This window comes from Giraffa tippelskirchi, chromosome 3 (assembly GCF_054371585.1).
Source record: "Giraffa tippelskirchi isolate mGirTip1 chromosome 3, T2T-mGirTip1v1.2.pri, whole genome shotgun sequence".
Lineage (NCBI taxonomy): Eukaryota > Metazoa > Chordata > Mammalia > Artiodactyla > Giraffidae > Giraffa > Giraffa tippelskirchi.
Genome location: NC_137277.1, coordinates 76,875,145 through 76,901,200, shown reverse-complemented (window position 1 = coordinate 76,901,200; position 26,056 = coordinate 76,875,145). Strand labels below are relative to the sequence as shown.

The following is a 26,056-nucleotide window of genomic DNA, read 5'->3' as shown; positions in this document are numbered from 1 at the left end:
ACTTAGCAGGGGAAACTTATCTTCTGTTCCAGGTTCAATCTTTTAGGTAGTATCAAGACTTTTCCAATCATTCTTAGATAATAAAAACATCATGTGATCACATTAAATTGCCAGTGTCTTAGGTCTGGTCACATACAATATACATCAATCTTAAAACAGATAAAACTTCTTCCCAACCTTGGATTTGTTGCAGAGACTAGAAATTGTGGTGATGAGGGGTGGGGGAGGAGAGCTTGATTGATTGATGTTTCTTTATTTCTTTATTCTTTTAAGCTCAAGCAGGCAGGATTTATTAAGCAAGCAGCAAGCAGTGTTGTTTGCCCTCTGCCAACTGGCTACCTTGGACCCCTGAGCTGGAGCAAGAGACGGAAGACCAAGACTACCACTGTAGAATGGCTTTGGATTCCCTAGACCCTGAGGTGTGTAGAGCTGACTGCTCTGTGAGCACATTCATGGGCTCTCCAGGGACTTCTTGCCAAGGACCATGGTTGGAGACTTCTCACAACCTTGGCATGAACACATGTTCCTTTACAATCTCCACAGCCCCTTGAAATTTGTTAGTACATCTCCAGATTCTGTCTCCTGAGGCCCTATAGTGCTTCCAAATACAGATACGCTACATTCGGTTCACATGAAACATTCTTTAGGCCTTTATTCCTATATATTAGTTGAGGAAAGGCTGAAATCTACATAGCTTCCTCTCTTTCAGCTTATCTGTCACCTTCTAACCTTTATATCTCTCACATAAGATATAGATTCCATTCCCAATATCCCCTTTACTTCAAACTCTCCAAGGGTGAAACTATCTTCTTTTGATTTGAGGTGAAGAGGGAAGAATTTCTATACCTTTCCCAATAGCAGAGAATGCATTAAAGAATGCTCCTCACAAATCCTATCCTAACCATCAACAACCTGACCTTTTCAATTATTTGAGTTGGGTGATGGTTATAGGCACCCTATAATTGACTTTTGGATCTTCTTTGAAATTTCTGCTTCCCAAGTCAATGTGTTTCTAACATTTATCATCTAGTCTTGTCTTAAACTTCTGATTTAAATCTTGCTACTTATGACTAGGTTAGAACAGAACAAATAGAATAGAAAAAAAAATAGAATAGAACAGAACAGAGTGGAAAAAATAGATTGAATTAAAAGAAAGAAATATAAGTAATTAAGTAATCCTTTCAAAATTTTTGAGAAACTTTTACAGTGGACAAAAGACACTGAGGTTTACCAATAATCAAATGCTCTTATTTCTAGTGGATAAAGAGCTCACCAGTAATAAAAGAATGGAAGAGGAGTAAAATAACAAATGGTTAAAACACAGCATTACAAACATGTTACACAGACTACATCCAAGAATAATTCCATACACACAATTAGGAAAGTAGTGATTTAAAACCATCACCAACCCAAGACAAGACTTTTGTAGCACTGGAAAAAAAAATGTGTTCCTTGAAACTGTAAAATTCCAGATGTTTTCAAGGGCACGTACATAACATTACCAGTCAATTTCATGTCAGCCAGAATGCTTAGGAACATACTGAATTCAGGTCCTCAACATATTCAAATCATATTACTTTTAGTTAATAAATCTTTAGTTATAGAAGGCTTTACAACTAACTTGGATAATACTCTTTGAAAGTAACTCTTAGGCTTTCATAAAAAGAGAAAGCCATATCATTCTGAGATATGAGATATCATTCTGTCAGAAAAGAATAAATTATTTGCACTTTTCAATTCATCGCATTCATCGATTTTAGATAAATTCATCACATTTTAGATAATCTTCATGACCAAAGAGTGGTCTGTGTAAAAGACCTTCTAAGAAACATCCTTATAATGCAAGGTCCCACACAGTTTTGAATCATCCCCTCTTTTAGTTTGGTGAAACCTATGATTTCCTTAAAATAAAATCTATAAATAAATGAAATACAAAGGATTTCACTTATATTAAATATAATTATCAACATCTTCAAGTAATCCTTAAGATAAGATACAGTAACATATGTGCTTCTTCATTAATTCATTAAATAACAAGGTCTAGCTGCAGGTCTATCATCTATATAATTCTGAAATAATAAGATCAAAGGATACTATAAGGTTTCTTCATGAATTTAAATGTTATGAAAATATTGATGATTCTATTGGTGACGTGCTTCACCAATGGCTCAGAAGGTAAAGAATCTTCCTGCGATACAGGAGACAGGGGTTTGATCCCTGGGTCAGGAAGATCCCCTGGAGAAGGAACTGGCAACCTGCTCCAGTTTACTTGCATAAAAATCCCAAGGACAAAGGAGCCTGGCAGGCTACAGTCCATGGGATTGAAAAGAATCGGATATGACTAAGTGACTAAGTACATTGGTGACAAACACAAATATCACAAATGTTACTCTGTGAATTGTTGCCTACAAATGAAGGAAATCCTAAATTTTAATTATAGGTTAGTAAAAAAATCACTCTCCAAATGTATAGACTCCATCTATATAACCTGGGTTAAAATCTTTGACCTAGTCTAACTTCATTTTATGGGTAAGAATCAGTCCCAGAAATCAAGTGATTTCCTTCAGTGCAGACCACAAATATTAATAGATAAACTGAAGTCAAAATTATTTACTATCAAGTCACTATTATTTCAACGAAACCCATAAAGTGATCTGAACTTCATTTTAGTAAAGAGATTTGCAAGTTCACATACATAGAAAGCTACACCTTAGGAATGAATGCAATGGGTTTGCTCAAAGCAAGTGCATAGAAGCTCTTTTGATAGCCAGGAAAAAGGTGATGCAAGTAAGGAAACAGATAATTCTGTTCATCTCAAAGAGCTTTTAGGTGTCATCTAAATGTTGAAATTTGAACAAAGTAATTTGTAAAAGGATGGAAATACGGTTTTTGCTTTATAAACATAGTCTAAAATCGGTGGGGTGTAGGGAGAGGATAGTGCTCATAGGAAGGACAGACCTACCCAAATAAACAGAAATCCTCTAAATTTAGCTAATCTAAACTCAGCCTGCAATCTGAGCTCACTATTATATTAGTAACTTTAATATAATACGTTAGCCTCATAGACGGAGAAGGCAATGGCACCCCACTCCAGTACTCTTGCCTGGAAAATCCCATGGACGGAGGAGCCTGGTAGGCTGCACTCCATGGGGTCCCTCAGAGTCGGACACGACTGAGCGACTTCACTTTCACTTTTCCCTTTCATGCACTGGAGAAGGAAATGGCAACCCACTCCAGTATTCTTGCCTGGAGAATCCCAGGGACGGTGGAGCCTGGTGGGCTGCCATCTATGGGGTCACACAGAGTCGGACACGACTGAAGCGACTTAGCAGTAGCAGCAGCAGCAGCCTCATAGATGATAAAAACAATACTTGCAGGGAATAATGTAAGGCACACGATCAGCTGGGTATTAGAGACTCCAGCTAATGGCACCCCACTCCAGTACTCTTGCCTGGAAAATCCCATGGACGGAGGAGCCTGGTAGGCTGCAGTCCATGGGGTTGCTAGGAGTCGGACACGACTGAGCGACTTCACTTTTACTTTCCACTTTCATGCATTGGAGAAGGAAATGGCAACCCACTCCAGTATTCTTGCCTGGAGAATCCCAGGGACGAGGGAGCCTGGTGGGCTTCTGTCTATGGGGTTGCACAGAGTCGGACACGACTGAAGCGACTTAGCAGCAGCTGTCCAGTTATGGTCTTGTTGAACTCTTATTTAAAAAACAATCTGCTGAGATAAATTATTATACAATTGAAAATAGAATACCAACAACACTTGTGAACAAATGCTAGGTGGTGCGCACTATTTTAAGTGCTTCACTCATCTTAATTCCCTGAATCTTCATGGCAAACTACAGCAAGAGATGTAGGTCAAGTCATCTGCCTCAGGGGTCAAGGCTACCTAATGGCTGAATCTTTCTGACAAAGTCAAACCAGAATCTTGCCAACTAGCTTCACCAGCTCCCAAACTACAATCACTAGCATACCACCTTCACCATTCCTGCCGTATCTGTCATTTATCCTTAGTTACTAATATTTTTTTACACACAGACTTTAAACCTACTCTCTTTTCAAAGATTAGTTTTGTCCTAAATAATAATACCCAAAGAAATAACAGATTTCATGTGCTTGTTGTGTTTTCCTAATATGTAGAATTCATAATTAACAAAAAGATAATTCCTTCTGTAGATATAAAAAACACAATAATTGATTTAATTTAATAGTTTATATCAGTATTTGCCTTCACATATTTCTCTCTTGTCTGATTCAACAATCCCTACATAAAGTAGTAAAACTATCAGCATAATTTCCATCTTAGAAATGAGAAAAACACAGTGAGAAGTGATAACTGACTACTCCAAGGCACCATGGCCTAGAAAGGTTTGGGAGACAGTCCCCCATATTATCCCTTAAAAATACTCCAGTTAATTTTCCATACTTAGCAGCAACAACAAATAGTGCTTGAAAAATACTTTGCCAAAAATCAGTTTGTGTAATCTTTTCAACAGAAACACTAGTTCCGAGTTATAGTCCATTCTCATTTCTTCATAAGAAAAATACTACTTTTGGACTTTCCTGGTGGTCCACGTGGTTAAGAATCTGCCTTGCAACGCAAGGGGTGTGGGTTCAATCCCTGGTCAGGGAGCTAGGATCTCACATGCTTCAGAGCAACTAAGCCCAAGCACTACAACTAGAGAGTCTGTGTCCCCAGTGAAAGATGCCATGTAACACAACATAACACATCACACAGTATCCCACTTGCTACAGCTAATTCCTGATACAACCAAATAAATAAATATATTTTTTAAAAAAGGAAAAATACTACTTTTGCTCATGTAGCAGTGTTTGCTCATGCAGGTAGATCTGCCTAGGTTGATTCAGTTCTATTTTTGGTCCATGTATATAGCTTATGTTGCCAATAACTAGAAAGAATACATGATCTAGGATTTGAAAGCTACAGTCATTGGAGAAATGTAATGTGAGATGAATCAGTGCTTCTGATTCTAATCAGTGTTTCGGCATCTGTATGATACAATTTGCTTTATAGGTTGGTAATAAGAAATCTTCACACCAGGAGAAACTACTCTTCATTTACATGCCTCTTGAGAGTTGTATATTTTCTGCCTGAGGATAAATTTTGCTTCATGCATGAAGGTAATAGTAAACAAAGGAAGGAGTGAATGCTAAACACCAAGAGAGATGAGAATAAAAAAAAAGGTGAGGCTACTGGAGAAGGAAATGGCAACCCACTCCAGTAATCTTGCCTGGAGAATCCCAGGGATGGGGGAGCCTGGTGGGCTGCCGTCTATGGGGTCGCACAGAGTCAGAAATGACTGAAGTGACTTAGCAGCAGCAGCAGCTGAAAAAAGATTCCACCCATTTCCAAATGTGCTAGTTACAACCCTGTAAAGTTAGAGGAAGTAACGCCTTATTTCATAAAGTGTTACATAAGACACAAATCAAGAAATGGCTAATTATTTTTTGGTTCACTAAAGCAATACAAAACATATTGATTCACATTGGCAAATGCCAGAATGAATTTCAGTACACATGTATTAGGCACCTAAAGATGTGGTGGGTTCTACACAGAGCTGATTAAATGTGATCTGTGGAAAGTAAAGATTTCTTTCTGTACTCAACTGCTTTTCAATAACATTTCACTCAACTTAGAGAATCAGTACCACATCAAACAGCCAGAAACCTGAAAGTTCCATTGAAACTAGTGTTAAAACAATATACAGAAGTAGTGAACTGGCTCCTTAAAAGGGTTCAGTCTAAAATTGGGTCTACAGGATACGTGTGTTTTGGTGGCATGAGGATAGGAATATTCTCCTAACAAGCAGAGTAGGGAGGTGAGATGCACAAGCCAAACATGAACGAGGCAGGAGACTGGAAAGAAAGACATGTGCCAAGGAAGAAGTGAAGCCCAGTCGAGAAAACTTGACTTAGTGTTCCTACCCAATATAACTAAAGTAATAATTTATCCTTCAGCACCACTCTTTTAGGAGAATGCTCTAATATCTATTGAAATACTTATTCCCAGATGGGACTTGTCTGGTTGAATTACAGATCTTTTTTTAAAATTTATTTATTAGAGTATAATTGCTTTACAGTGTTGTGTTAGTTTCAGCTGTACAACAATGTGAATCACCTATTGCTGTTCAGTAGCTAAGTCATGTCCAACTCTTTGAGACCCCAACGACTGCAGCGCACCAGGCTTCCCTGTCCTTCACCGTCTTCCGTAGACTTTCCTCCTGAGCCACCCCCACCATCCCATCCATCTAGGTCATCACAGATTACCAAGTTGAGCTCTCTGTATTACACAGCAGCTTCCCACTAAGATACCTATTTTACACATGGTGTTAGTTGTTCAGTTGTGTCCGACTCTTTGAAACCCCATGGACTGTAGCCCGTTAGGCTCCTCTGTCCATGGAATTTTCCAGGCAAGATTCCTGAAGTGGGTTGCCACTTCCTACTCCAGGGGATCTTCTGGACCCAGGGGTCGAACCTGTGTGTCTTGCATCTCCTGCATTGGCAGGTGGATTCTTTACCACTAGCGCCATCTGGGAAGCCCTTTACACATAGTAGTGTATTAATATAAATGTCAATGCAACTCTGTTTGTTCCATCCTCTTGTTCCCTCCCTGTGTCCACAAGTCAGTTCTCTATGTCTGTGTCTCTATTCCTGCCCTGCAAAAAGGTTTATCAGTACCATTTTTCTAGATTCAGTCATTAAGCCATCTCCAACTCTTTGCGATTCTGTGGACGGCAGCATGTCAGGCTTCCCTGTCCTTCACTATCTCCCAGAGTCTGTTCAAACTCATGTCCATTGGATCAATGATGCCATCCATTATCTCATTAATATATGATATTTTGCTTTTCTTTTTCTGACATATTTCCACTCTGTATTACAGACTCTAGGTTTATCCACATCACTACAAATGACCCAATTTCATTCCTTTTTATGGCTAATATTCCATGGTATATATGTACCACATCTTCTTTATCCATTCATCTGTAGATGGATATCTAAATTGTTTCCATGTCCTAGTTATTATAAATAGTGCTGCAATGAACTTTGGGATGTGTGTGTCCTTTTGAATTATGATTTTCTCAGGGTACATGCCCAGTGGTGGGATTGCTGGTTCATATGGTAGTTGTTTCCCCAGTGGTTCAGTGGTAAATAATCTGCCTGCAATGCCATGGGTTTGATCCCTGGGTCTAATTCCTGGGTTGGGGAGATCCCCTGGAGGAGGGCATAGCAACCCACTCCAGTAGTCTTGCCTGGAGAATCCCCTGGACAGAGGAGCCTGGTGGGCTACAATCCAATGAGTCACAAAGAGTCAGACATGACTGTACTGCTAAGCACACATGCACTCGGTAGTTCTATTTTTAGAAAATAAGCTCTGGTGGCAGAGAGATGGTGAAAATGTAAGGGCATTGATTATCTTTGAAGGCAGGAAAGATGGAGAAAGAAGATTCAGGGTAGTGAAATGAAAATCGCTCAAATCATACTTTGCTGTAAAGAGTGATGGGAACCAGATGTGGGTATTTTAAGAGTTGGCTCTTAGAACCAATTTAATGTGAAAGGCAATATGTGCCTTCTCTACTTTCTCAATCAGAGAAAATATAGGATGAAAACTGAGTCTGAGAAGTGTGCCAAAAATTCACATTTTCTTTATTTTTTACAGATGAAGAGAGAAAAAATACATAAAGAATACTAATTTGGGGTATTGATCTAAACTAGTTTCAAAAGTTAAAAGTTGGGAAAAATTGTAAATTGATTAAAACATTTTGGCTTTGCTTTTAGTATTCTAGTTAGTTGGGTTTTCTATTTGAACCTAGATTAAGAAAAAAGGAGATCTCCACTGCCTTCAGTAAAAATGTTTAATGCAAATCTACTTTTGTGCCTAAATGGAGAATACTGAACATAATTGAACTTGTTTTATAATAGATAACCCTGCAAAAAACCCTGAGGGTTATTGTTCTAAGCATAAGTCATTAATTCTCACTCCCATATACATGTAGAATAGAGTATTATCCATGTTTCCTGGCTCTAGGGAACTATTAAAAGATCAATTCTTTATTTTACTGCTTTGTCATCAATTTTACTCAATTTGAAAGTTAAAAAAAAATAGTTCAAGTTTTTACTTTCAGTGTGAGATTTTATAACATTATGCTACTACAATCAGAAATTTATTTCTTAAATTATTCAATTTTAATAATGTTAGAAAAACCAATGCTGCATGCACATTATATGGTCTTCCCACTTATCCACAATCTCTGGCCTACAATATTCCATAAGGTTCTGAGCACTTGTATTTTAAAAGGGCCCAAACATGAACATGAGGAAGATACGATCAGATTTTAAACTCTAGGTCTTTATGTGTGTGTGCGTTAGTTGCTCAGTCATGTCCAACTCTTTGCGACCCCCTGGACTGCAGCCTGCCAGGCTCTTCTGTCCATGGAATTCTCCAGGCAAGAATACTGGAGTGGGCTGCCATTTCCTTCTCCACTAGGTCTTTATACTAAACCTTTAAAAAGTATACAATATTAATACATAAACAACTTTAAATTTCAAATCCTTATTAGTCTGTCTACATGTATTTTTAACATGAATGTGCTGTTACATTTTGATTTATTAAATCATAAGTGATCTGTTAGAATATAGGTTGCTGCTGCTAAGTCAGTTCAGTCGTGTCCGACTCTGTGCGACCCCATAGACGGCAGCCCACAAGGCTCCCCCATCTCTGGGATCCTCCAAGCAAGAACACTGGAGTGGGTTGCCATTTCCTTTTCCAATGCATAAAAGTGAAAAGTGAAAGTGAAGTCGTTTAGTCGTGTCCAACTCTTAGCGACCCCATGGACTGCAGCCTAAGGCTCCTCCATCCATGGGATTTTCCAGGCAAGAGTACTGGAGTGGGGTGCCATTGCCTTCTCCAGAATATAGGTTAATAAGTAACAATTGCAAAGTTTATTGCTATTAATAATAGTACTACCGGCAACAGCAAAAACAGTAGTTAATATTCAAAGAATAGTTACCATGTACCAAGCACTATGCCCAATGTTCCTTATATTTTACCCTTTAATCCTCTCAAAAGTTTCTATTGCCCAAATTCACATACCATCTAAGGAGCCGAACTAAGCCTTCAACCTCAGAGTCATGTATTAAATCAAATAGTTTAGTCACACAGTATTAACTCTCTGACCCAAAGGGGCAGGTTTCTGTTGTATCTGAAAGAGCAATAGCATTCTGTGTTGCCTGGAGAAATACAATGAAAAGACTGAAGTTGAAAAAACTTGCCATTTTTAATCTTCCTGTTCTGACAAACTACTAAGATTCAAGATTCAGTTCTTCAGAGAAGAATGAGTAGTTTGATAGTAAGAAAGGTGAGCAGCACTCCCTACAAAACAAAACTTTCTTTTTACTATTACTTCCTATAGTAACACCTGCAGGACAGACAGGCTAAGACTCAGATCCCAAGACCCACACAAGGCCTATACTTACGGGTATTTCAAAGTGAAGGGTGCAAGAAGGACCCAAATATTCTCTTGCCATGTTCTCATACCATGGAGAAGAAATAATAGAGATTCCCTTTCTCCGGGAGTAATAAGAAGTTATTCAATTTAAAATCTAGCATAAATATACGACTGAGGTAAGTACACTGAAAAAGTCCAAAGTCAAAAGGTCCACCATCATTTCTGTCTCAATGATTTCTGACACCATCATTTCTGTCTCAATGATTTCTGACTTCCATCCTGCAACACCATTAACTGCAGACCTTAGGGATTGCAAACCGCATACACTATTTTCCATGCATATTTATACATGGCAAGAACAATGAATTGTTTCTAACACTGCAAACATCACAAATTATTAATTTTTTAGTGTTTATGATCAAATTCTTCAGTGGAGAGAGCACTTTTTTGGCATGAAAGTGCTTTTTCCATCTATGGAAGATGAGAGAAGAAAGAGTTATGAATTGATTTTGTTTGTCATTTTCCCCTTAGAGACAAAAACCACTTAAAATCTTCATCGAGCTGAATACATAATTTTCAGCAAGTAGGTACTTACTACAGAAAAAAAGATTCAGAAAATATTGGGGGCGTGCATAATCCAAAATTCGAGGAGGCTTTAGATATACCTGATGATGTCTTATTCATATTTTTTGACAAACATACAGACTGAATTGACTTAAGGATACTAAATGCCCAAACAATTGTTTTTTTCTGTCTTGTTTAGTTTTAGTCACCAAATCTTGGAGGGCTTAGTTGATAACTACATCGATTAAGGTCTAAGAGTCAGCCAAAATAGAAACCAGTCTCATGTATCTGATCTGGAATGAGAAAGACTAATGTTCTCACAAAATGCCTTCCATGTTACTTTTTCACTCCTATGTACATGTTCCTCCTAACTTAGGCTGGCTCTTACGAGGGGCTATTTTGAAGAAAAGTATGTAGAGTACCTCGTCTAGTTATAGTTAGTTGAAATTAGTAGTAGAATAAATTGCTTCTCCTGGTCATGTATGCAATTTGTTCCTATTGCAGTACATTTATAATTTGTAGATCCACGCTCTAAAATAAAAGCACTTTAAGAAATCAGTCACAGAGCACTTTATTGATCTGTGACATTTAGCCAGGATTGTGGGAGCAGTGTGATCTCTAAACCACAATGGCTAATATAACAGAATTACTTTCATGATGGATGTGTGTGTTAGCTGCTTAGACCAGCTCCTTGCGATACCATCGACTGTAGCCTGTTAGCTTCTTCTGTCCATGGAATTTCTCAATCTAGGATACTGGAATGGGTTGCCATTCCCTTCTCCAGAGGATCTTCTGGACCCAGGGATCAAACCCGGGTCTTCTGCATTGCTGGTAGATTCTTTACCATCTGAGCTACCAGGGAAGTCCAAGGAAATGTTCAGTTATTTTTAAGGAAAAACTGTTCTTTATTTCCAGTCCCTTGGAAATATTTCCAAACTTGAATTGAACCCAGATCTTCTGCATTGCAGGCAGAGTCTTTACTGTCTGAGCCATCAGGGAGGTTTCAAGATGGAGGTGAACTTGTTTTAAATTGTTGCTATTGTTGTTCAGTCACTAAGTCATGTCCGACTCTGCCATCCCATGGACTACAACACACCAGGCTTCCCTGTCCTTCACTATCACCTGGAGTTTATAGATGCTCTCTTATCTCTACATTGAAGAAAATACCAAAACAATTACCTTATTTTTGTTGAACTTCTTTTATTTGATGAGATTTCTATTTCTGGTGGGCTGCCGTCTATGGGGTCGCATAGAGTCGGACACGACTGAAGCGACTTAGCAGCAGCAGCAGCAGCTATTTCTTATGGATGACTCTGGGTTTTCTGTAACCAGCACCGGCACAGATGCTTAGTCCAGATAGAAGGGTGATATGGGGACACAGAACACTTCTGAAAGAATTCCATTTCTAGAGTAATGAGATATTATTATTGTGTGGGTTCTTGTGCTGAATTTCTCTCTTCAACTTTCACAAAAGTTTCCTGATACTAATCACAAGTAGTCCAACTCTTCAGAGGTAACTCACTATAAGGTATCTTGCTACAAAATGAGCCTAGGTTGGGTTTTGAAGATGATATGGAAATAAAGTTTGAGCAGATTCTTGAAGGTTTTCACCATTTTCCCTAGAAGGCTTATGTACTAAATCTCACCTGAAGAGATTTATTGGATATGACTGAGTGACTGAACTGACTGAAGAAAGGTCAAAGATTTCAGCTATAAATCTTTTCTTTTGCAGGACTTCTGGGAATTTTCTACATTCCCATAGTTAACAAGGCAACATTATGTTAGTCAAAGTCTGAACAACATTCCTGGAGGAAATAAACTCAGAATTGAAAAGTTTGGGCTGTATATAAGGTCTAACTCCAGGCACACTTTAAGGGATAATAATTACAATGGTGGAATATTTGGAATATTCTTTTGGGGAAAAAGTGAATTGCCACAAGCAATTTCCTGGATTAGCTAAAATGTCTTCTTTTTGAGAGCATTTAGGTCTGCAGAATAAATACTCTTTTTTAGTAATGTTCTCTTTTGCTAAAGGATTCTGTGCCAAAAAAAAGTAAAAGCAAGTATCTTAAGTGGCAGAATCCTGAACAGAAAGTATTTAGATAAAGGTGGACCATTTCAGCTCTACAAATTGAGTAACTTGAATAAGTCAATTCCATTCCTTCTTCACTCATGCAGAAAACTGGATGGATCTGAGAGAGATTTGCAGGATGTATTCTATGGGCTATCTTGATGGATTAACTTAAGAATCGAAGTTGATAGAAGAGTCAAGATCAATTCACTCTACAGTAATTCACTCAATTGATTAATGAAATTGATCTGCTGCATATTTTCTCGTAAGTTAAGGAGAAACTCATTTCAGAGTTTTACGAGCAGGTAGCACTTTTCCATAGTATACTTCCTTAAGGAAGTCTTTTTTTTAAGACCGCCATATAATTTGGAGACATATATATATGAGCCCAGGAGAATAAAAAGAATTACAGTAGAAAACACTAAACACTTGATATGTATTGACATTTAATTCTCACAACAGTCATTTTTGCGATCCTCACTTTAGAAATAAGCAAATGGAAACAGATTAAATAACTTGTTGATTACTTAGCAAATAAGTGACTGGAACAGAGATGAATAAGATGATCTAGTTCCAGGGTTCTGGATCTGAACTCTACTCTATGCAGCCTTTTCTTGGATGTGATTTAATATGTGCTTTTTTGTTTTTTTGGTCTTTCCTCAGCGTGATTATGTGCCTTATCTTTGAAATTATATCTGATGGGTAAATGTTAGCTCCCCTCCATTTTTATTTTTATGAAGGTGGATCCAGAGAGTAAGAATAAATAACTTCTTTGTGAAAATACATTCTTCGTATTAGACACCAGCCAGTCTCAGCTAATTAATTATTGGGGTGTTTCTACTAGTCTAGTACCATAACCATTAAGTCAAGCTGTTAGGAGATCACAGTGAAAAAAGAGTAATTCTCCAAAAAATAAACTTTTCAGGAGGAAAGTACTTTGGCTAATCTTAACCTCAGTTACATATTGCACAAGTCATTCTCAAATCTCAAAAAATAATTAGGCTATTTTACCCCTGTCATTCACACCTACTAAGGTATAAACACTTTTTCAAAGATAACTGTCCCTTAAAATTTTTATAAATCATTTATAATGGCAGAAAATTATTAAGACATTTGGTCAGCAGAACAAACAAAAAATATAAAATATAAATTAAGTTTATGAAAAATACATTACCTTTTTGGTGTCTTGGAAGGTGGAAATACAAGGATAAGCTTTATTGCAGAAATGATAAAATTAGTGATTAGCTGCTCAAAGAATATTTACTGACACACTATATTATCTTACCAGAGAAAAATGCTACAAAATGCCACTTAAGCAAATATTTGAGAACATAAAGATGCTGATATAGTCATAGCAGCTGAGGTAGGTGAACCAAGGAATTTTAGCTGTTACTTATGTGGTTGGCAGCACTAATTAAGCAATCTGCAGAAATGGATCCCCTTTCTCTCCACAGATTTCCAGGAAGTAGAATGAAATCTCCAAGTCTTTTGGTCAAATTAGAGCTGCCACCATGCATAATGTTATACTTAAAGATGTTTACTGATCAGGAAAACATAACACTTCTGTGAACTAGTTTTTGCTTCTGAAAAAAAGACCTTATTTTAACAATCTATAGAAATGATATAAAAAAGTTGTGAAAAGTTAAACTGTAATTAGCATTTATGACCAGTCATGTTTGTAAGAATTTTTGTGGTAAAATTATCAAGATAAATATAATTGATATATTTTTCATTTTTACTTTGATCTTAGAAACTTTCATGATTTTTTTTTTATTCATCAGTGGTGATCCTGAAGATGATTCTTTTTTTCTAATTCAGTTTATTTTTTTCTGCATTTGAATTATTGCCTAAAAAGTCTAGATTCCCAAGGCTCAATTTTAATTGATTTCAACTAAAGTAGATACTCTAAGAATCTAATAAGCTGTGCTGTCATTTTTCTAAAGTGAGGTATAATTTACATATATATTTATTAGTTTATATGTTAGTTTGGGGTATGTAGCTTAATAATTCAATATTTATATACATTGTAAAATAATCTCCATAATAAGATGGATGGAGAGTTATTGCCCCAAGATACATCAGCTTCAAAGACCACCTCCACTTCCAAATTGAGTAAGGACCACATCTTCCTTCCACTCATCTTCCTGCCAGCCCAGATCTCTGCTTGTTGTACTCCTACCACCCCCAGGGAAACCAGTTCTTCTTTATCCCTGAACCAACCAATAATCACCAGGAGAAACAAGCCTGTGACTCCTACATTCTTCCCAAGCTTTATTATCCATGCAAACATAGGTGAGGCATTCACACACACTAGAGCAACCATTTAAGTGAAAGTCGTTCAGTCGTGTCCTACTCTTTGAGACCCCATTGACTATACAGTCCATGGAATTCTCCAGTCCAGAATACTGGAGTAGGTAGCCTTTTCCTTCTCCATGGGATCTTCCCAACCCAGGGATCGAACCCAGGTCTCCCACCTTGCAGGCAGATTCTTTACTAGCTGAGGCACAAGGGAAACCCCTAAATTCTGCAATTGTTATAGTTCCTCCATCAACGAACAGTTCCAGTTAGCCTTCTGCTATGTAGTAGTTTGGGGCTTCCCTGATAGCTCAGTTAGTAAAAAATTTGCCTGCAATTCAGGAGACCTGGGTTCGATCCCTGGGTTGGGAAGATCCCATGGAGAAGGGAAAGACTAGTCCATGGAGTTGCAAAGAGTCAGACATGACTGAGCAACTTTCACTTTCTTATGTAGTAGTTTGGAAAACACAAATAAACCAACAAATAACTTTTCAAGGATAATCTAGAAACTACTCAGAAGATCACTGGCTTTTAATACAGACAAACTAGGCACAAATCCCAGCCTTTTCAAAGACTGTGAATTTAGACAAATAATTTAGGTTCACTGAGCCACGGTTTTATTAGACTACAATTCTTCCCTTGTAGAGTTGCTATAACAAATGTTTATATAAATGACCAATGGGCAAATCAATAAATGATGCAACATTTCATATTTTTCAACATTTTAAAACAAAAAATGTCTTTAAGCTATAACTTGCATGTTTTTTGAAAGCTCATAGGATCAGTTATGTTGGGATTGGACAGAAATAGGTTTGATAAAGCAATTATTCTAGCCTTAAATAAGATTTCAAAGAATCTTTTTCCTTTTTCTGGGTTTACTCCTACCATGTTGCTATTCTCAGTGTATTATATGAAACTGTGAAAAGAAATGAAGCTTGATTCATTTATAACACATGTGCAAATCTATGGCTTTTGTGGCTTAACTTACCTCCTCTAGACCTCAGTTTTCACAGTGGTAAATGGTGATAATACCTAAGTCTTAAGGTTGTTTGGCTGTTAAATGGATAATGACTGTGAAAGAACTCAGTATATTGCCTGGCCAGTAAATATGTACTTAGTGGAGTATATATTTGTATTCTGTTTAGCACTAATAATAATATAATAACAAAAATCACTTATATATAATATATACTATTGCAATTTAAGATATTTCAAATCCAAATAACAATATGTAAGATTTAATTAGTGAACCTATTACAGTCTATGAAAATGTCATGCTAATTATAATGCAAATTTGATCTTTTAAAATTTTAATGCTCTTTCATCAATTTTAAATGTTTCCTTTACTACTGGTGGGAAAGACTTCTAGATTTGTTTAATTTTTGAAGCAATAATATAAAAGCTATTTTAGAAAACTTTTGTTTCCTTTTGAGGAAAATCTATGAGTTTTTCTAAAATAAATTATTTTAAGTAAACATGTTTGACTATAATGCTATTATATTCAATACATTTCAAATAAATTATGCTAAAAATAAGAAAGCAGCCAACTTATCAGTAACTCATGATGATTTTCTAATTACAAAGGTAGGTAGTAGGTATAGGGATGAAGTTTTTAAAAAATGTCCTGATAGTAGTAGAAAATTAAAGTTTTTATAAGAATTTAATGAAGTTGAAAATAATAAAAAAACCATGATCACACTAGAGACTTTCGAGCATGCTTAAAGAACAATAGATACTTCAGGCCAATAGTCAGGCTTTTGTTTTGTTCAATGGGTTATATGAACTCACCAGTAAAATGAGACTTGACTAGAAAAGAGTCAGCTCACCTCTACTCGACACTGACAGAGCTCTTACACAGACCTGAGCAGAAACCGCTGAAGATCCAAAACTGAACATCACATGAGTTCTGCTCTCAAAAAAATCTATAGGTATTTGTTTTCAACTTAGTAGGCCTCTGTTAATATTTTCAGAATGACCTCATCCGCAATTGTCAATATTTTATCAAGCTCTGTAGTTTTGGCATGTGTAACATATTCTGACCGTAAAGCTTACAATACGCAGTGGTTCTCATTGGGCGGAGGATGTAGCACATCTCCAAAGGGGAATATCAGAATTTTAAGGCATGTGTAATTGACATCATATTCTTTATCTCCTCCACCCCCACTCCTATTTCAGCACTGATTTTGGTGTATTACTTTTGAATATATTTTTCTACTCCCATTCTGGGATTTGGAAGGGAGAACATAAATATTTTAACTGCAATAGAAATAAGTTTCAATTCAGTTCAGTTCAGTTGCTCAGTCATGTCTGACTCTTTGTGACCCCCATGGGCCACAGCACGCCAGGCCTCCCTGTCCATCACCAACTCCCGGAGTTTACTCAAACTCATGTCCATTGTGTTGGTGCTGCCATCCAACCATCTCATCCTCTGTCATCCCCTTCTCCTCTCACTTTCAAACTTTCCCAAAATCAGGGTCTTTTCAAATGAGTCAGTTCTTCGCATCAGGTGGCCAAAGTATTGGAGCTTCAAATCAGTCCTTTCAGTGAATATTCAGGACTGATCTCCTTTAGGATGGACTGGTTGGATCTCTGTAGTCCAAGGGACTCTCAAGAGTCTTCCCCAACATCACAGTTCAAAAGCATCAATACTTTGGCACTCAGCTTTCTTTATACTCCAGCCCTCACATCCATACATGGCCACTGGAAAAACCATAGTCTTGACATAGCCTTGTTGACAAAGTAATGTCTCTGCTTTTTAATATGCTGTCTAGGTTAGTCATAACTTTTCTTCCAAGGAGTAAGCATCTTTTAATTTCATGGCTGCAGTCACCATCTGCAGTGATTTTGGAGCCCAGAAAAATAAAGTCCGTCACTGTTTCCACTGTTTCCCCATCTATTTCCCACGAAGTGATGGGACCAGATGCCATGATCTTAGTTTTCTGAATGTCAAGCTTTAAGCCAACTTTTAACTCCCCTCTTTCACTTTCATCAAGAGGCTCTTTAGTTCTTCTTTGTTTTCTGCCCTAAGGGTCGTGTCGCCTGCATATAGGAGGTTATTGATATTTCTCCCGGCAATCTTGATTCCAGCTTGTGCTTCATCCAGCCTAGCGTTTCTCATGATGTACTCGGCATATAAGTTAAACAAGCAGGGTGACGATATACAGTCTTGACGGACTCCTTTCCCTATTTGGAACCAGTCTGTTGTTCCATGTCCGGTTCTAACTGTTGCTTCCTGATCTGCATACAGATTTCTCAAGAGACAGGTCGGGTGGTCCGGTATTCCCATCTCTTGAAGAATTTTCCACAGTTTGTGGTGATCCACACAGTCAAAGCCTTTGGCAGAGTCAATAAAGCAGAAATAGATGTTTCTCTGGAACTCTCTTGCTTTTTCGATGATCCAGCAGATGTTGGCAATTTGATCTCTGGTTCCTCTGCCTTTTCTAAATCCAGCTTGAACATCTGGAAGTTTTTGGTTCACATATTGTTGAAGCCTGGCTTGGAGAATTTTGAGGATTACTTTACTAGCGTGTGAGATTAATGCAATTGTGTGGTAGTTTGAGCATTCTTTGGCATTGCTTTTCTTTGAGACTGAATGAAAACTGGCCTTTTCCAGTCCTGTGGCCACTGCTGAGGTTTCCAAATTTGCTGGCATATTGAGTGCAGTACTTTCACAGCCTCATCTTTTAGGATTTGAAATAGCTCAACTGGAATTCCATCACCTCCACTAGCTTTGTCCATAGTGACACTTCCTAAGGCCCACTTGACTTCACAGTCCAGGACGTCTGGCTCTAGGTGAATGATCACACCATCGTGATTATCTGGGTCATGAAGATCTTTTTTGTATAGCTCTTCTGTGTATTCTTATCACCTCTTCTTAATACCTTCTGCTTCTGTTAGGTCCATACCATTTCTGTCCTTTATTGTGCCCATCTTTGAATGAAATGTTCCCTTGGTATCTCTAATTTTCTTGAAGAGATCTCTAGTATTTCCCATTCTATTCCTTTCCTCTATTTCTTTGCACTGATCACTGAGGAAGGCTTTCGTATCTCTCCTGCTATTCTTTGGAACTCTGCATTCAAATGGGTATATCTTTCCTTTTCTCCTTTGCTTTTCACTTTTCTTCTTTTCATAGCTATTTGTAAGGTCTCTTCAGACAGCCATTTTGCTTTTTGTGTTTCTTTTTCTAGGGGATGGTCTTGATCTCTATCTCCTGTACAATGTCACAAACCTCCATCCATGGTTCATCAGGCACTCTGTCTATCAGATCTAATCCCTCCCTTGAATCTATTTCTCACTTCCACTGTATAATCATAGGGGATTTGATTTAGGTCAAACCTGAATGGTCTAGTGGTTTTCCCTACTTTCTTCAATTTAAGTCTGAATTTGGCAGTAAGGAGTTCATGATCTGAGCCACAGTCTGCTCCCGGTCTTGTTTTTCTGACTGTATAGAGCTTCTCCATCTTTGGCTGCAAAGAATATAATCAATCTAATTTTGGTGTTGACCATCTGGTGTTGTCCATGTGTGGAGTCTTCTCTTGTGTTGTTGGAAGAGAGCGTTTGCTCTGACAAGTGCATTCTCTTGTCAAAACCTTGTTAGCCTTTGCCCTCCTTCATTCTGTACTCCAAGGTCAAATTTGCCTGTTACTCCAGGTGTTTCTTGACTTCCTACTTTTGCATTCCAGTCCCCTGTAATGAAAAGGACATCTTTTTTGGGTGTTAATTCTAGAAGGTCTTGTAGGTCTTCACAGAACCGTTCAACTTCAGCTTCTTCAGCATTACTGTTTGGGACATAGGCTTGGATTACTGTGATAGTGAATGGTTTGCCTTGGAAACAAACAGAGACAATTCTATCATTTTTGAGATTTCATCCAAGTACTGCATTTCAGACCCTTTTGGTGACTATGATGACTAATCCATTTCTTCTAAGGGATTCTTGCCCACAGTAGTAGACATAATGGTCATCTGAGTTAAATTCACCCATCTCAGTTCGTTTTAGTTTGGTGATTCCTAAAATGTCAACGTTCACTCTTGCCATCTCCTGTTTGACCACTTCCAATTTGCCTTGATTCATGGACCTAACATTCCAGGTTCCTATGCAATATTGCTCTTTACAGCATCAGACTTTTCTTCTATCACCAGTCACATCCACAACTGGCTGTTGTTTTTGCTTTTGCTCCATCTCTTCATTTTTTTCTTGAGTTATTTCCCCACTGATCTCCAGTAGCATATTGGGCACCTACCTACCTGGGGAGTTCATCTTTCAGTGTCTTACCTTTTTGCCTTTTCATACTGTTCATGGGGTTCTCAAAGCAAGAATACTGAAGTGGTTTGCCATTCCCTTCTCCAGTGGACCACATTTTGTTAGAACTCTCCACCGTGACCCGTCAGTCTTCGGTGGCCCTACACAGCATGGCTCATTGTTTTATTGAGTTAGACAAGGCTGTGGTCCATGTGATCAGATTGCTCAGTTTTCTGTGATTATGTTTTTCAGTCTGTCTGACCTCTGATGGAGAAGGATAAGAGGTTTAGGGAACCTTCCTGGGAGAGATGGGCGGGGGCATGCTCAGTAAATCTTTAATCTAATTTTCTGTTGATGGGTGGAGCTGTGTTCCCTCCCTGCTATTTACCTGGTATGGTGGAGGTAATGAAGATAATGGTGACCTCATTCAAAAGGTCCCATTCATGTACTTACTGCTACACTCAGTGCCCCCAACCCTGCAGCAGGCCACCACTGACCCACGCCTCCACTAGAGACTCCTGGACACTCTCAGGCAAGTCTGGGTCAGTCTCTTGTGGGGTCACTGCTCTTTTCTCCTGGATCCTGGTACACAAGGTTCTGTTGTGCCCTCCAAGAGTCTATTTCCCAGTCCTGTGTAAGTTCTGGCAGCTCTATGGTGGGGTTAATGGTGACCTCCTCCAAGAGGGCTTATGCCATACCCAAGTCTGCTGTACCCAGAGCCCCTGTCCCTGTGGCCAAACTGACCTGTACCTCCACAGGAGATGCTAAAACACAGTTCTGTCTCAGTATCTGTGGGGTCTCTGAGTCCTGGGGCAACAAGGTTTGTTTGAGTCCTCTGAGCATCTCTGGTGGGAAGGGTGTTTGATTCTAAACACGAATGAGGTGGTTATACTTATTATGTAAGTAACAGGCTTCTTGGAGAAGGCATTTTAATGGAGTTTTGGATGATAGGTAGGATTTTAATAAGCAAAGTGAATGAGGGGGTCCAAGAAGTGCATTCCGTGAGGAGAAAAGAACAGGATATAGGTACAGAGAGAGTCCACTGACTTTTTCAGAGGAGAAGGCAAATAAATGTTCCAGGGGAGAGACATGTGATCCAAGGTGATATTTTACGGGACAGAATTATCAAGGTATGTACTCCTACTCCCTAGTCCAGTTTGCCAGTGTGAAGCTGGGTCAGATCCTAATCAGTTCTTGGCTTGTCTTGACCATGAGCTGATCAAGTTTCCCACTCTCCCCTTCATGTCCTCCATATTAATTTAAATACACAAAAGTGTTCTATTTTTGAACTACCTCTGAACTGGAGATAAGCCAATTGAACTTTTAAAAAACAAAGTAGTCCTGATGATGCTAATGTGCTGCCAGGGTTGAAAACAACTGAGTCATGTCTTTACAATAAATGAGTGAGTGAATGAATGAATAACATATAAGCACATACTCACTGTGTGAACTGTTCCTTAAGCTCTTCTAGGGTTAAGTGACTTTTGTGGATGCCACCTCTTAGAACTTTATAATTCTGATCTTCCAAAGGTTCCATTCTACTAAATGCATATTCTTGTTTTATTGTACTAATAATATAATGTAGAATGCTAGCTGAAGAGATTAAATTAGAAATAAGAACAATACAATAAATATATAATAGAATACATAATTTAATTTACTCATAATTTAAAATATGACTTAAAATTACTAGCAAGATCTCATTTGGACTGGCAATTACACTTTTGAACCATAATTAGAGAGAAAATGAGGGTGAGCTCTAGTTTTTATCTCTGAATGACTTTGCTTCCCTCTGCTTGTTTACTTGTCCCTTCTAAAATATAAAAAGTATGCAATATTTTCTCAAAAATAGGCTAGAGAGTCACATTTCTGGAGGTTTAGGAGTTATAACATAAAATATATTATGTTTTATAAAAAGATAATAGAAAGGAGTAACTGAAATATTTTGTGAACAAATATTTATAAACAACCTTTGAAAGTAATTCAATGCAAAGTAACAAGGACATATTTTTGTTCTTTTCAAAAAAACCTATTTTTATTCTCTCTAGGGAACACATGTAAGAGTGAAGTGCACTATTAGGGACTAATAGGGATTGCTGGCAAATAAGAAAAAAAAATCTAACAAAGTTTTATGAGATATGAGTGCAGAGTGATATAGGTGTTTGGGAGTGTAAGTACTGCTGTGTCACTGATTTGGATGTGATACTTAGGCTAACAGTTTATTCTCCCTGAGCAGTTTATCATCTATCAGCTCTAATGATGATTCACTGAGGAAGCTCTCTAAGTGCCCTAAAGGTTTTGGGAATAGAGCCTGAAGGATCCAGGTTTCCCTCAGAGGAGCAAAGGAGGAAGAGAAATGTGACATTCAGATGGGATCACTCCTGATTGCTCCAGAGGCAACTCTCACACCCCATTGAAACCAAAAAGAAGAATCAGCCTGACTTAAGTAGTGGAAATTTTAAAAAGGACAGGAAAATCTGGAGCCATCAGTGAGTATGCGTGTGAGACAACAGTTTCTTGCATTGTTCCTAAAGTTCACTAAGTTAGACACTGAGTGGAAATGAGGGCAAACTGGTTATTTACACTATGTTATAACATTCAATTCTTAAAATGGGCTTTCTGGATCCTGTACATACAGGAAAAAGATAGTTTAACTGAATTCAACTTCCTAAATATGTCTTAAGATTGCAGTGGACCTTACTAGCAAAGAGATGATTATCTCTCTCTCTATTTTTTTAACTGATTTTTCTATGATCAAAAGTGTCAGTTTCCCTCCAAAACAATTTTTAAAAGTATTAACAACACTGAAAAACCTCAAAGAACTTAAGATTAATTTCATTTTGTATTATATGATTCAGTTCATTTAAAATCATTCAAATTAAAAGAAAAATGAAACTTTGATTTTTTTTCTTGTAAAGTAGTGCAAAACACTTGATAAATGTTAATTGAGTAATATTGTTTTAATTGAAGTCACTTTAACAATCACTTTATTTTTAATTTCTCTTCTGAAACAACTTCAAAAGCTGTTTGCCTTGTTGCACTGATGCTGTGAACTATTAACTTATCTGGTTTTGTTCACACTTACTGGTCACCAAGGTCCTTGTTCATTCAGACAAGCAGACATAGGTATTATTACTGAAGTACCCAGAAACAATGCATATACTCTCAGCCTTCAGACTCAAAAGCCATATCCGTGTATGGGACAAAGTTTCTTGAAAATACTTAGTCAAGTTCTTTACTTCCCCACTCATACCTCCAGAAGATCCAGGTTTCTCATTTCATGGACATGGACTGAGGTTTTTACCAAGAATCACAAGAAAGTTAAGGGTAGCCTTCAGATTGGAGGTGGGAAAGGTTTGACTCATCGTTCCAGTGGCAATTTTTCCCATTCCTATGGAACTGAAGGAAAAATGGGAGAGGGAAGAGAATTGAAAGCTACAAGAAAGCTAGAAACTTCCAGCCTCAGAGACAGGACCTTGGGTTTAGCCAGACCTGTCACATTTTGGGTTATTTCTAAGTGGGAAAGTATGAAAGATTTTAGAAATAAAATCAGGGATCTACAAGTAAAGGAGAACTTTGTCTCCTCAGAGTTCCCATATCTGGAATTTTGAGAGGTGGAAGCAAGGTAGGTGCTCTCAGGTGCAAGGCCTAGTCAGCTATATGGAAGGTGAGAGAAAAAGTCTGGAAAAGCAGTTTTCAGTCATATGTGAGGAAGAGCAGCCTGTTCTCTAGGCCTGAGAAACATTAAAACTAAAGAAGAATGAGAGTGAGCAGACTGCGGAGAGCAAAGTGTTGATGGCCCATAGTGACAGAAATGAGGGATTCACAGTCAGAAGCAGGAGCTGATAGCCTGAAACAGATGGGAGGATATCGGTCTGGAAGGATGAGAGGCAGAGTGTCCAGAAGTCAAACAAGGACTGTGCTTATCCCAAACCCATAAGATTTCATTAGTCTCTGGGGACTTTGATGCCAGCTAAAGAAGAAGGAAAAGGAGGTAAAAAAAAAATCTTTATTTTTCCTCCCCAATATCCTACATTTACCAAGCTTGTGTGTGTGTCTGTATTAGTCGCTCAGTCGTGTCCAGCTCTTTACGACTCCATGGACTGTAGATCGCCAGGCTCCTCTGCTCATGGAACTCTCCGGGCAAGAATACTGGAATGACTTATCATTCCCTTCTCCAGGGGATCTTCCCAACCCAGGGATCGAATCCGGACCTCCCACACTGTGGGTATATTCTTGACTGCCTGAGCCACTAGGGAAGTGCTTACCAAGCTCACTCTGATTCAATTAAAACATTTAAATAAGTTTATGCACACATGCTTTCTATAATCCTGCAACAAAGGGACTTAAGCTAGAAACTATGCTTGGTCACAGAAAAATAATGGAACTTACATTATTTGTGCACCCACTTTGTGGACTAAGAAATAGTATAGTTATATACTATTTATTAAATAAAAACTTAAACATTTATAGTTTTAAAAATCTGTACAGTATTTAGATACATTTTTTTCTGCCTCATGTTGTCTGTCAGGATCCAAAAATCTTTGCTGAAATATACAACAGCTATTTGGGTCATCTTGGATAATTCTCACAAAACATGGCATTGAGTGGAAAACTATATAAATGACATGATTCCATTTTCACCAGGTTTTAAAATAAGCAAAACTAAGCTATGCCTTGTTTAAGGTTACACAAATAGGAGTAACAGCTTTAAAAAAAAGAGAGAAAAGATATAATTATCACAAAATTCAGGATAGTGATTAGATAATGTGAGGGAGAGAAGGAAAGAAATGATCAGAGAAGGACTTATAGAACTACTAAGCCATGGAAATATTCTATTTCTTGGCCTAGATGGTAGGTTTTCTCTCTCCTTCCCATCTTTTTTCTTTGGCTCCTTCTTCTTCCTCCCTTTATCCCTCCCTCCTCTGCCTCCTATTTTTCTTTCAACATATAATTGCTTGAGTTTCAAATTTGTAACAGCTACTGTTCTCACATCTTGGGATACATCAGTGATCAAAGCAAACATCCCTGTCCTCACCAACCTTATTTTTATTGGGAAAAAGACACCTGATGCAAAGAACTGACTCATTAGAAAAGACCCTGATGCTGGGAAAGATTGAAGGTGGGAGGAGAAGGGGGTGACAGAGGATTAGATGGTTGGATGGCATCATCAACTCAACGGACATGAGTTTGAGCAAACTCTGGGAGTTGGTGATGGACAGGGAAGCCTGGTGTGGTCCAGTCCATGGGGTTGCAAAGAGTCAGACACGACTGAACGACTGAACTGAACTGAACTGAACTGAACTGAAAACACCCTGATAACGGGAATGATTGAGGGCAGGTGGAGAAGGGGGCAACAGAGGATGAGATTGCTGGATGGCATCACTGACTTGATGGACATGAGTTTGAGCAAACTCTGGGTGTAAAAGACAGGGAAGCCTGGTGTGCTGCAGTCCATGGGGTCACAAGGAGTCGGACACCACTGAGCAACTGAACAACAATGACAACAAGAGACACAATAAAAATTAAAGCTAATCAGTCAATTATTTATAGGCTAGAGCGTGATGTGTTATGCGAAAATAGTTGGTGGGGATTATCAGGGGGCAAGGGAGGAACATGGGTGGAATTTGAAGATTTTTTCCAGGGGAGGAGTAATTCATTGACAAGGTGACAACTGAAGCTGGACCTGAAAGCAGAGAGGGAGGGTGAGGGAGGGACATTTCTAACAAAGATTCTGGTGAAAGCTCTTAAAGCAGAAAGGTATCTGACATGTAAGAAAGGAAACAAAAGGACAGTGTGGAGGTTAGTGTGGCTGGGGTAAGGCAAGCAAGTGAGAAGAGAAGTGGAAACTGAATCAGCAAGATGAAGGCGGTGAAGGCAGATCATATAAAGCTTTATAGGTAGTAGCATACTGCATCAAAACCCAATTGTTACATTTTAGAAAATTTACAAGTTATTTGTTAAACCAACTTATTCTTAAAAGTAAAATTATATAAACTTAACAACTAAATAAATTGTATTCAAGACAAAGGTGATAGTTAGAAACCATCATGTGATAATTATTTTGATACATTTTACTATTATCTATATTATGAGCTTAATTACTTCTACCATTTCCCAACTCCATGTTTAGAGAAATTATATAGACAGCTTGAAACAGGCCACGGTGGGAATATTCACACCATGGATATCATCAAACTTTCCAAACTGGGGCTTGATTTTTTGTTTTATTCCTGTCTAAAATGGTGGAGATAATGATAAAAATAAAGATTGAATTTAAAAGTGTGTCATGTCTATAGTTTATAATGTATTATAAATAGTACAAAATATTGAGGGAATTTCCCCCAGCTATTCAAATACTATTATCCAGTTAAACGACAAAGAAGTCATTTGCATCTCTGATGAACAA

The 26,056-nt window shown here is 38.0% G+C and overlaps 1 protein-coding gene across 5 annotated transcripts in view; it reads right to left on the bottom strand.

Moving 5' to 3' along the window:
- Positions 1-26,056, bottom strand: part of PDE1A (phosphodiesterase 1A) — a 479,731-nt gene that overhangs the window by 20,646 nt on the left and 433,029 nt on the right. The gene's annotated exons all lie outside the window — the stretch shown is intronic.